The 12,332-nt window shown below is 38.7% G+C and overlaps 1 pseudogene; it reads left to right on the forward strand.

The window, feature by feature from the left end:
• The first annotated feature begins 261 nt into the window (after window positions 1-261).
• LOC121500557 lies at window positions 262-1,103 on the forward strand (annotated as a pseudogene).
• Window positions 1,104-12,332: the final 11,229 nt, after the last annotated feature.

Consider the following 12,332-nt stretch of genomic DNA (forward strand, 5'->3'; position numbering starts at 1 on the left):
AAGAAACTAATATAGATGATCTTGGGGACCACAAAATTTAATGAATGAGACAAATACATATACAACAAAATACTTCCAAATATTTTAATTACAAACTTTAACTATTGTGTATTATCCAGTTTACCACAACTCTTCTCTTTTCCAAGGGTAATGATAGTATTTATGAATTATCAGAAAGTAAAGCCTTTCCAAGCTATCCGGAGAAGGATCTGTGTTGTGTTGCTCTGGGTTTCCATTCTAACTTAAAGGGAAACTTTCACAATGTCCAGAGTCCTTGATGTCCTGCAAATGAAAGAGAAGGATGTCCTCAATTTGCTTGCAGCAGGAACCCACTTAAGTAGCACCAAACTTGACTTCCATCTACAAAAGGAAAAGTGATGGTATTTATATCATAAATCTGAAGAGAATCTGGGAGAAGCTTTTGCCGGTATCTCATGCCATGGTTGCCATTGAAAACCCAGTTAATGTGAGTGTCATTTGCTCCAAGAATACTAGCCAGTGCTTAAAGTTTGGGCTTGTCACTGGAGCCATTCCTATTGCTGGCTGCTTCACTCCTGGGACACCCACTAACCAGATCCTGGAATGGAAGCATTCTAGGAGCTGCGACCTCTGGTCATTACTGATCCAGGGCTGACCATCAGCCTTGCAGAGAGACATCTTATGTTAACCTACCTACATTGCTCTGTGAAACACAGACTCTTCTCTGTGCTAGTGGATGTTGTCATCCCATACAACAACATGGAGCTCACTCAGTTGGTCTGATGTGGTGGATGCTGGCCCAAGAAGTTCTGCACATGCGTGGCACCTTCTCCTGTGAACACCCATGGAAGGACATGCCTGATCTCTCCTTCTACAGAAATCCTGAAGAGATTGAAAAGGTAGAGTAGACCACTGTTGAAAAGGCTGTGACCAAGGAGGAAATTCAGAGCAAATGGACTACTGCAGCTCCCAAATTTACTGCTACTCAACCCGAGGTTGCAGACTTGTCTGAAGGCACGCAAGTGACCTCTGTGACTATTCAGCAGTTCCCTACTGAAGACTGGAGCACTCAGGCTGCCACTGAGGACTGGTCTGCAGCCCCCACTGCTCAGGTCACTGAATGAATAAAAATAACCACTGAGTGGCCCTAAGCTATTCTTCCACAGATTCTTAAACAGAAAATAGAAATAAGGTTGACAGGAAGTAGCATTTCTAAAAAAGAGAGAAAGAAAGAAAGAAGAAAGAAAGAAAGAAAGAAAGAAAGAAAGAAAGAAAGAAAGAAAGAGAAAGAAACAGATTTCAAGGGAAAGCTTGTTACAGATTAAGAAAAGTCAATTAAAACTGACCTACTGGATATTTTTCAACTTTTCTCACACATAACAACATTTTGCAATACATAAGCCTAAATGACAAGTTGGTTTAACAAATCATGAGCCAGGAAACATAATATCAGGTTTTAATGCTTGCTTTGAACATTTTTTGAGGGGGTGGGGGAAAAAAAACAATAGCTAGAAATTTATCAGGTTAGAAAACTCTAGTAGGTTTTCTTGATATAAACTAGAATTATTGTGAGACAGAGTTAATTGATGGACTGGTCAATAATACACATAAAATAAGGTTTCTACTACCAAGAAAACAGGTGTCTGTTTGATGGAAAGACAAAGTTAGGCAATACAACCGCCTTTAATTTCACAGTCTGTGATTCTTCATAAAACTTTTAAAGATCAATTATGTCCTATCAATGTTAGATCCAAGCCAAACTAAGTGATTTATGTACAAATACCCCACACATGGAGTAACTGTTGATTGAGTAACTTATCTTTATTAAACAAAAACTCAAGAGATTATATTAGGAAGCAATTTACACTTATGACTTTCTATATGCTTTTTAATTCACCTCTACTTTCTCTTTTAAAAATATACCCTTTCAATAACTGGAGGACAAGAGATACTGCTTTTATTTTAGAACTAAATTAAACACAACAGTTTAATGCAGTGATTCAGATGTGTCTCTAAAATTTAAGTGATATTGTATTTAATCCAGTTTTTCAAATAAGATCTTTCAGTGGTGCTGTCCCTCAATGAAAATTCCAGTCCCTGAGAGTTGATTTCACTATTAATTATACAAACAAACATTCATACGGTAATGATGGAGACTGACACATGAAACAAATCATAATAAAGATGGGATGGAAAAATACAGTGATAGAAATATGCAATATACAGGTACCTAACCCAGCCTAGTGGTAATAAGAAACATCTTAGAATCAGGAACACTTACTACCAGCCTGAATTATGTAGACTCCAGCAAATGGGATTGGGTCAGTAAAGACTAAAAGAGAATAAAACCTTTTATTTAGCAAGTTGTTAGAGGGTGGTTTGTTTCTCTGATAGCTACAGATCTAAGTTTGATGTGAGTAATAGCTAAAGCTCCATAACATAGTATGTGCTTGGTTGGGGGAAAAGATATTTAGAACTCACTTTTGTTTTAATAGTACCATTTTTGATAGATCCCTCTGTATACCATCCAATCACTAAAAACAGTTAATGTTCAGAGTCAGTTTAACACTTTTCCCAATTTTTGTTTCTGCTTTCTACTGTACTAAACGATTTTATATTTAAATGTTTAAAAAAAGAGAATCCTAAGTCTTCTTTTGCCACACTTCTTAGATTAGATATTGCAAAAGAAAATCCCTTGGAAATAATATTAAATCCAAGAAAAAAAAATCCAAGAAGAACCTGGGAAAATACCCACATGCAGCCTAACACACCAATAGCATTACTAAATTTTTGTTGTCCCTCAGTTTTCATGTCATCCTGAGCTGTAAATGAGTTGAGTGTATCTGCAGAATCCACCCTGTGGAGACAATCAGATTACTGGAAGATATTCCTAGAGCAGACTGTAGCAATAATAAACTAACCTACTCATTGCCCTAGAATACCTAGAACTTAAAGGAAAAACCCAAAGCATCACATAATAACTGAACTCAATAATTTTACTATGAAAAATAATGATAATGAGTTATATAACTAGCTTATAATTAAATATATTAATAGAATACATGGAATTAATTATATGCCTTCTTATCATTTATATTCCCAATAATCAATGAGAGAAGAAAAAGAAATCATTTTACTACTTAGTATTTTCATCATTAAAGTGCAAAGTACAATATTGAGAATAATGTAGACTTAGAATCTAAAGCAATCATGCTTTGCAAAATCTCAGAGAACTTTCAGTTTCTTCAACCCATCTGCTAAAATTAAGTGAGGCCAACTGGACTACCTTAATATTTCGGGTACAATTCCTCTCTCAGAATGTGTTTTAAGAAAGAAAAGCCTAAAGATATGAAAAAAATGAACTCTCTTTTTGTAGTAAGATGTAATTTCAAGTTAAATGTAAACTCAGTAAATCAAAACTTGCATTTCACAATTGCCTTCACATCATTAAATATATCAACTGTTCAACAGCCCAGTCTTTTGCTAAAATAAGTTGTTATGAATCACATAGAGACAGAGCTTTAGATATAAAAATGTAACAAATTTCATTTTACTTATTAAGCAGCCACCAAAAAAAGAAAGAAAAGATCATCTACCCTGTGCCAAATATTGAAGATCCCAGGAATATAAAATAATATGTGAAAGTGTTCTAAGAGTATGAACAAAGAACAGGGAATGTGGAGACAGCTTCACAGATAAAGAATCATCCCCAAAAGAATTTAAGCCTTGAAGGTAGAAGTTCACCAAGCAAAGATGGAGAGGAAGGAAATCGCTGGCCCAGGAGTCAACCAAGTCACTAAGGCATGCAAGACATGGGAGTGTGGGAGGAATTCATCTAGTCTGGTGCTGCTAGGGCATGAGCACAAGGGTAAAAATGGTGGGAGAATAGTTAGGGCATGTGGGGAATGATTATGGGCTTCACTGAAAGTAAGCAAGAGAATGAGATGCAGGAAAGTGTGAGTAAAAGGACAGCTCAGGAGTCAGATGGTAACCTGGAAGCAGGGACACAAATAAAAGGCACTCTAGCTGTGCTAGTGAGAGCCCGTGGAGACCTTTACCAAGTCAGTGGAAAGAGGGAGAAGGAAATGGACCTGAGAGACATATCAGAGGCAAAGTAAACAAGAAGTGGCAGCTATATAGATAATGAGAGGATGATAAACTTGCTAATATGAGAGCTTCAGACAATGCTATTTAATAGAGAAAGGGAACACAGCAGAGTAGGGTTACAGGGAAAAATAATGAGTTCTGGTTTCTTCCATATCCAGTGTGCAGTGCCTACAGGACTTCCAAGCAGAGATGCTAAGTATATGATTTGGGGCTGGGACTGCAGAGGAGAGGAAGTGAGGATAAATGATTATCAAATTAGTGAGAGACCGAACTCTTAGAGGCTGGAACCTCTGCCTTGAGGCTCCAGTGAGCCTAGTGCTTTGCATATTATTTGGCATATCGTAGGATTCAATAAAATTTTATTATATAACTCTTTTTCTGAAGGAATGAGCATGAAAGGGAAAAATAAGGCATTAAAAGGAGAATCTTATAAATATACTTGGGCACAACTATATGTAAAGACAGGCAAAAGTCGAGATTCCAAAAACAAGAACAAGAAAATATCAGAGGAAAGGAAGAGGCCCAGGAAAGAGACACATCTTCAAAACCAAGAGAGAACACAATGATGTGTAGGAGACAAAGAAAGAGAGATCTAGTATGCAGGCTGGTAGCAAACTGCAAAGAAGAAAGCTGACACTGAAATGCAAATTTATTTCTAGAACATATTTAACCTATGTGGGCAGATCATCTGCTATAAATCAGCTTTAGGGACTGCAATATTTTAATCTGGTAATTAGTTAATATTTATATTTGCAAATGTCTCAAAAATATTCTTTATATTTAGCACTATAAACATGCAAAGATAATGTCATTTAATCCATTTAGTAAGACAACTGGAACCTAGAAATATGTAACATGCGAGTGTCCCCACAAAACAGAAATCCCATAAAATTGAAAACTCCACTGTTCAACAATTTGTTACATATCCCTTCGTTACACTGTTTTTCAATAAGATTCTTTCGACCTAAACTATTTGTAAAAGCCTATCAGAGAGACAGTCCCATCTCCACTCTCTCTTAACATTAGTACCCCCTGATAATTTCCTATCCTAAACTGATAATTTCCCAACACCTTCTTCTATGGCGATTGAGATACTTTCTTCTCACATCCGCTTCTGATTTTCAAGAGGCCATTGCATTTGTTGGAAATATTTTTCCAAAATGTAGTATATCTGGCCAGAAACTAAACTTATTCCAATTAGTATCCAGAGAAAGAAGACAAAAAAAAAAAAAAAAAAAAAAAAAACACTTAGCAGGCATCCACAGGGAATTTTAGCTCCAAGAATCATAGAAACCAATGGTTTCAAAATCCTTAGAAATCATCTAGACCAAAAGACGCCAAGCTTTACTGCTTATGGGAAACACCTGGGGGAATTATTTATCTATCAGTGCTTCTCAGCTTTTTCCTAACCCACTTGCATCAGAGCCTACAGAGCTTCAAAGAGATTACTCATGTCTATGGCACCTGGCCTACGAGCACTGGCCTCATGAGGCCTGTAGGGATCAATATCTCAAGCCACCTGGCTAGCCCTGTTCAGTGAAGACTTAACTCAGGAAGCCTGTGTTGCTCAAACACTGAGCTTTCTAAAGAAAGAATTAACCTTTGACTGATGTCTGGTCATATAGAGACAGAGATATTATATTAGAAGCAGTCATAGAGTTGCTGGGGTGATATCCAACTACCAGAACAGCAAGAGGTGAAATAATTCAAAGGAAACCTTTTATTAAAACTGATGGGGGGTAAGGTAGAGACAGGGCTGGAGGCTGCCAGAGGAACCTTACCCTGTAGACTGTCTTATAATACTTCAGAGGAGTAAGTGGTCATATTGAGGTGAACATGATTTTCCAGCAACACGCCACAAACTGCTCTCTAATAGTATTTTTTACTTATCATCAGAAATGCATGCTGTGTTATGTGGTTAGAAGTCATATTATTAAAATATAGACTCAAGGACAAAAACAAAAACAAGCAATAAAACCTCTTGGGCCTTGGAATTCCTTACCTGATAAGAGCTTTTTTGTATGCCTGAGCCCCTAGGCATGCCTTAGTTTGATCTCTAGGCACCTAGAAACCAAACAGGTAAGGTCAGTCACTCAAGTGCTAAATGCCTGACTGACCCACAATTAAAAACCTGGACACCAAGGCTTGCGTGAGTGAGCTTACCTGTTTGGCAATACTTCACACATTTTGTCAGAGGTCACTGCTGAGAGAATTAAATGCATTCCCATCTAACTCCACTGAGAAGGGATACCTGGATGCTTGCACCTGGCTTCTCCTGGACTTTGCCCTATGTGCCTTTCTTATTGGCTGATGTTAATCTGTATCCTTTCATAATAGACCATAACCACAAATATAACAGCTTTCCTGAATCATGTGAGTCCTTCTAGCGAATTATGAGCCTAAGGGTAGTCTTGGGGACTCCTGACCCAAGCCCATTCATGACACCCATTGGGAAGCTATGATCTACATTATGAGGATCGCCCAAAACTCTGTGAATCAGAATCTCTATACAGCATTCTTTATATTTTACACACTCCCTGGGTTAATCTAACACAGTCAGTGGGCCACTAGCTTCAGAACAGATTTTCAGGAGCTTCTGATCAAGCCAACCAGTCATGTGCTGCTTAAAATAACCTCTAAAAAATCCATATCATTTGGTTTGTTAATTTCTAGATACAGGAAATTCATAATCTCTCAAAACAGCCATCTTCAATAGTTAAGTGGTTCACATTGTTGGAAAAAATTTTCTTATGTGTATGCAAAATATCTCCACGTGACTTGTAGTCTTTGCTCTTAGTTACACGCAATGAAGCCATTCAGAGTAAATCTCATGTACCTTCCACATAATAGTCCAAACACTGCAGTTTTCTTGTTTCTCTTAAGTCTTCTCTCGTCTTCTCATGCTGAGTCTCTTTAATCTCAATCAGGCTGATGGAAAAGGCACTCTCCAGCAATCATCTATGTTGAGACCAAACTCAGGATGATGAACCCAATGGAATTAGGAGGGTGTAATAAAATTACTAGCCAGGGAAAGAGATCATAATTTTTAAGTAATACAATCTTTATTCTAATGCTTTCTTTTCAAAATTATAGTACTGTAGCAAACACAGAAAACTAGTTTAACAAGAAGAAAAAAACCCAATATATACATTCAATATGTATATACACTGATGCCACACAAATGTACAGACTTAAAGAAAGATAAATGTTATTGTTTGTTAATTTGGTTAGTTGTATTAAAATCAACTTAAAGAGTCCATTAAAAACAGAATAAATTTGGGGCACCTGGGTAGCTTTGCCTTCAGCTCAGGTCATGATCTCAGGGTCCTGGGGTTGAGCCCCAAATTGGGCTCCCTGCTCAGCGGGGAGCCTGCTTCTCCTTTTCCCTTTGCTCTCCCCCTGCTCATGCTCTTTCTCTCTCTCAAATAAATAAATAAAATATTTTTTAAAAATAGAATAAACTCTAGGGGATGATACTGGGCAGGTGGATAGGGGAAAGAATATATTTCCAAGGGAGGAGAAATGGATTTTCTGACTCATGAGCTAAGAAAGTGCAAAGAGTGGTATGATACTTCAGGTTCTCTTTTGTAGCTGTCTACCTACAGCCAAGGTGCATCCTGTCTGCTCTCTGCCATGTGATAAGACTGTCTCTGTGGAGTGTGGCCTTCTAGTGATGGGCAGCTAAGTCTGCCTATGTCAGTAGTAAAGTATTAAAATGTGTGCAGCCACACATCACTTATGTCCTCCAACTGAGCTTCCATTGGTAAAAAAAAGATGATAATCTCCCCAAGTGTCCCTAGATCCTATGTTTTTCTTTCAATATATTTGGGAGGGGAAAAAAAAAGTTTTACTTGTTGGACTTCTAAAATATGTCTTCTTTTACCATCTAGGCTTTACCTGGGTCACAAGTTTCTCTATGTTTACAAGAATGTATGTGTTGTAATATAAATTGATCCTCCAAAGTGATAGCTCCAGCCACACCTTCTTGAGGCTGTCCTAAACCTCTAGACTGGACAGAAGTAACTTTTCCTCTGATACCAATTTAGAGTCCTCAATTTATTCCTTGCTGGTTTATTTCCATTTCATATATGTATATGTATATGTATTTCCCACATGTGACTGTAAGCTTTTTAGAGGGAAGGAGTATTATATTTCTCCTTTTTGCCCCTTGGCTGCTTTCTTAGTTATATACAGTGGAGGCAATCAGTTATTGTGGATGCCCAAGTAGTCCTCCCCAGAAGCTATGACATCCACAATTGAAATAGTTTGTGAGTCACATTAATCTCACAGTCTACAAATAACTAACCTCTCCTCTTTTCCAATTTGATCCATAGCAGGATACAAAGTGTATTGCTGTGAATTCTTGCCTCTCTACAGGGCTGCTCTGCTACTATAAGTTAGGTGCCAGTGTGCCCTTGAAGCACTTCTTCTGTCCATTTCACATACAATTATATCCCTTCAATTCACCACACATCAAGGGCCCTGGCATCCTGGTGTCATCCATTCTCATTGCACTATTGGCCAAGCATCATGGAATTGTAATAAGCTTGGCATGAATGCCTATGGAAGGTCTCTGTTTCCAAACCTCTTTACTAAATACCATTTGATGTGAAATAAAGCAAGCAGGTGTGGCAATGAACTCCTTCCTAAAGCCAAAAGAATATTGGCTGCTAAGAGGGCCAAATGTCACACCCATATCATAAATAGAGCAAATTTTGCTTTGTTGACCTTTGCATTCTTTAAAGGCTGAGCTCTCTTCTCCGCTATAAAAATCTGTTAGAAAATTGCCTCTTGGAGCCAACTATAAAAACCGAATGTTTCTGTATAGTGTGGACCTAGGAGGGAAGTGTTAAATAATTCTAACATTTTCAACATGTTCCTAATATTTTTCTTGTTTTGTTCAGGGAGGGTGATTAGGCACAGACCCAGCTGAACAGCAAAGGCATCAGGATGCAGTCTATAATTTAAGACATTCAATAAAACTGACAAGCAAAGGTACTAATGGAGACTTGGGGTTAAATAAGCTGGTGGAGTCAAAAACGTCAGGATCTGGGTGCAAAATAAACATTCAAGGTCGGGATGTAGGTTGAGGATAATACAGGACACAGGCTTACAGGAGTATAGTTCACAGCCACCAAAAAGCTGGGATAATCCGAGGCAAGTGTCAGAGAGGACAGTCTCTTCTTGGAGCTCAGAGCCTGGTAAGGGAAAGGCAAACCAGCAGGGATGACCTTCTCACCTTACCACTAAACCTAGCTAAAGCTTGCCTCAAATACATATACCAACATTTATATAGCAATGCTTCTCAAATGTTTAAAGTCAACAGGAATTTTTCTGAGATTCAGGTTCTGATGCTGTAAGTCTGGAACAGGACCTGGGAATCTGCATTTCTAATAAACTGCTGCTGCTGCTGCTGTTGGTCTGCAGACCACACCCTGAATTATTATCCATGTGCCAGACACTGCTTTCTGCTCTTCATATATGTTTACTCATTTCATCCTCATTACAGGTGCCACGATTATCATCTTTCTCATCCCAGAGGGCACAAAGAGGTCATAAATGTGCCCCAATTTTCATTGTTAGTAAATGGCAAAGCAGGATTTGAACTCAGCCTAATCCTAGAGTCTGTGCTGCTGTGACCACCAAGATACACTGCTCTTCCAAGGCCAAGTAGCATGTACCGCTCCTCAGCATCCCTGAGTAGAACTAGTGCTGAGCTGAATCGGATGGCCTGCGAGAGTTAAATCATTGTAACCATCACTTTAGTGTCCAGCTTAATCCAACAGGAAGAGAAAGTGACTTTAATAACATTCACTCAGTTGAATAAGAGTCATCTGATCTGCAGCGTGCCTGCTACAGGCTTGTAGCACGAAATGGTGTGTGTTTGCATATACTTTCTCCCATCCTTTGTGTATTATATCATTCCTACCTGAATCTGTCCCTGAGAATTGAAAATAGACAGTAGATGAGCACAATGAACGATACACACATGGATTTATTCTCATTTTTTTCTCCAAGGGAATCTGGCTCAACTTCCTCCTCAAGACGTTGGAGCTTACCAGCCTCTCTGTACAGTTTCTGCCCGTCTTTTTGAGGCGGAGAAATGCTGGCATCTCCCGGGGATTAAAATAACTGTAAAAAGCCCTGATTTGAAAGGGCCTCTGGGCGCGTTGCCTGGCTGCTCCAGGCAGCTAAAGATTTGAATTCTATTGAGTTACAACCCACGGTGGTCAGAGGCAGCGGCAGCAAGGGAGGCGGCGCCAGGCTGTGGGGGCCGGCGGCCGCGGCTGCCCTGGGCCTTTGCACCAGCTCCGGGCAGCTCTCCTCCAGCTTGGAGCGGCCGCAACAGCGCCCGGGCCTCCGGGCCTCCGGGCCTCCGGGCCTCTGGGCAGCCGGGGCTCCGTCTCCGAGAAGGCAGCTCAGCGAGGCTGAGCGGCTCTTATTTTTCAGATAAACTCCCATCTTGGGCACAAAGTCATAACATGGAGAATAGGCAGGAAGTTCAAGTGCGGAGAATGGCATGTGACTTTAGTCACTGTTGACAAAAATAGGGAGTCCTTTGCCTTTTTTCTGTGATGCTATCAGTTTCATAAAAGGGAAAGCAACTTTCCTATAGTGATACATGTTTTAAAGATAGGTTTAGATTTTTGAGGTAGATTAAACTATTATATGTATATTACGTGTTTCAGCCTATGAAGTATATTATTATAGAGCTCAGAAAATATCCAAGTTATGTCTCTGCCAAATGCCAAGATAAAGTGCTTTTTACTTATCATAATTGATTCTTTCAGTATAAGCGGATGTGAAAATATATATGTGTGTGTGTGTGAATATATATATATTTTTTTCACATGCATGTTTGGATAATACAAATTTTTTTCCAAGTAACTAAGAATTTGAAATGCAATAAAATTTTTACATGGTTTTCTTTTTAGATTTTCTTTTCATTTTAATTCATTAGCCAGTGTACCAGGATAGCAAATATTTAACTCACAAATCAGATGTGCAGACAAAATGTAATTTTTTGATTTGTCTATAATTAATCAGACTTCCTCTCAAGCTGGTTGGCAAGGAAAAAAAATAAATAACCTACATGCCTAATCTGTTTACTTAATGTCTGATCCTGTAGTTAAAATAGTACCTTTAAGGATCACTCAGTTTCTTTTGGATAAAAGTGCTTCTCAGAGGCTTTCTCCCTCCTCTGCTTCTTGAGTTTGCCTCTCAAGTTTGGGGGTGAAGCAAGACATGGAATCTCTTGGCTTTAAGTATAGTTGTGGTTCTTGGATCCATTATGAGTCTTTGTATCACATCATACTCTGGTCCTTTTGGTGTCAAGGACCAGGATATCCCTTAACTGACTAGACATTGTTGGACCTTCTGTATTTAAAGACGACTCTGTGTCAGGTATAAGCTGTAGTTTATTTTTTTCTGGGTCAGGGCCTGGTAGTGTTCCTGGGGTGATTTGGCCTCAGCTCAGCTGGCACTAGTGGTTAGACTCCTTTAAGGTCTAAACTGAATTTCCCAGACATTGTATTAAGTGAAATAAGCCAGTCACATGGCTGCATGATTCTACTTGCATGAGATATCTAAAATCGTCAAACTCATTAAAGCATAGAATACAGTAGTGGTTGCCAAAGAGGTAGGAGAAATGGGGAGTTGTTAGTCAATGGATATAAAGATTCAGTTGCCAGATGAATGAGTTCTAGAGATCTGCTGTACAACATGGTACCTGTAGTAAACAATAATGTATTGTATGCTTAAAATTTATTAAGAAGGTAGATCTCAAATTAAGTATTCTTAATACACACATACAAGAAAAAACAGACACAAGGAAACTTTTGGAGGTGGTAGTTATGGTAATGGTTTCAGGGATATATGCATATGTCCAAATTCATCAAATTGTTTACATTACATATGTATTATTTTGTGTATATCAGTATACCTCTATAAAGGTTTAAGAAAATTAAAATAAGCAAACTGGACCTCCCAGTTGGCCTCAGCCCAGATGGTCTACTCTATAGCCCTCCTTGCCCTGGCCCACTTCTCAGCCACTTCTATATCCAACTATGCCATACTGAAACCAAGAGTAAATTGGGAAATTAGAATTTGAGAGATTGAAATCTCCAGAATCTAAACAGAAAAACCAAGGAAGGGAAATTGGAGCACATACCTGATCAACTCCCGTTTTTCTCACCTTTTCCTCTTCCACAAATCCCCTTACGTTTTTCTTTGAAAACATCTCCTCT

The sequence above is a fragment of the Vulpes lagopus genome, chromosome 1 (genome assembly GCF_018345385.1).
Source record: "Vulpes lagopus strain Blue_001 chromosome 1, ASM1834538v1, whole genome shotgun sequence".
Lineage (NCBI taxonomy): Eukaryota > Metazoa > Chordata > Mammalia > Carnivora > Canidae > Vulpes > Vulpes lagopus.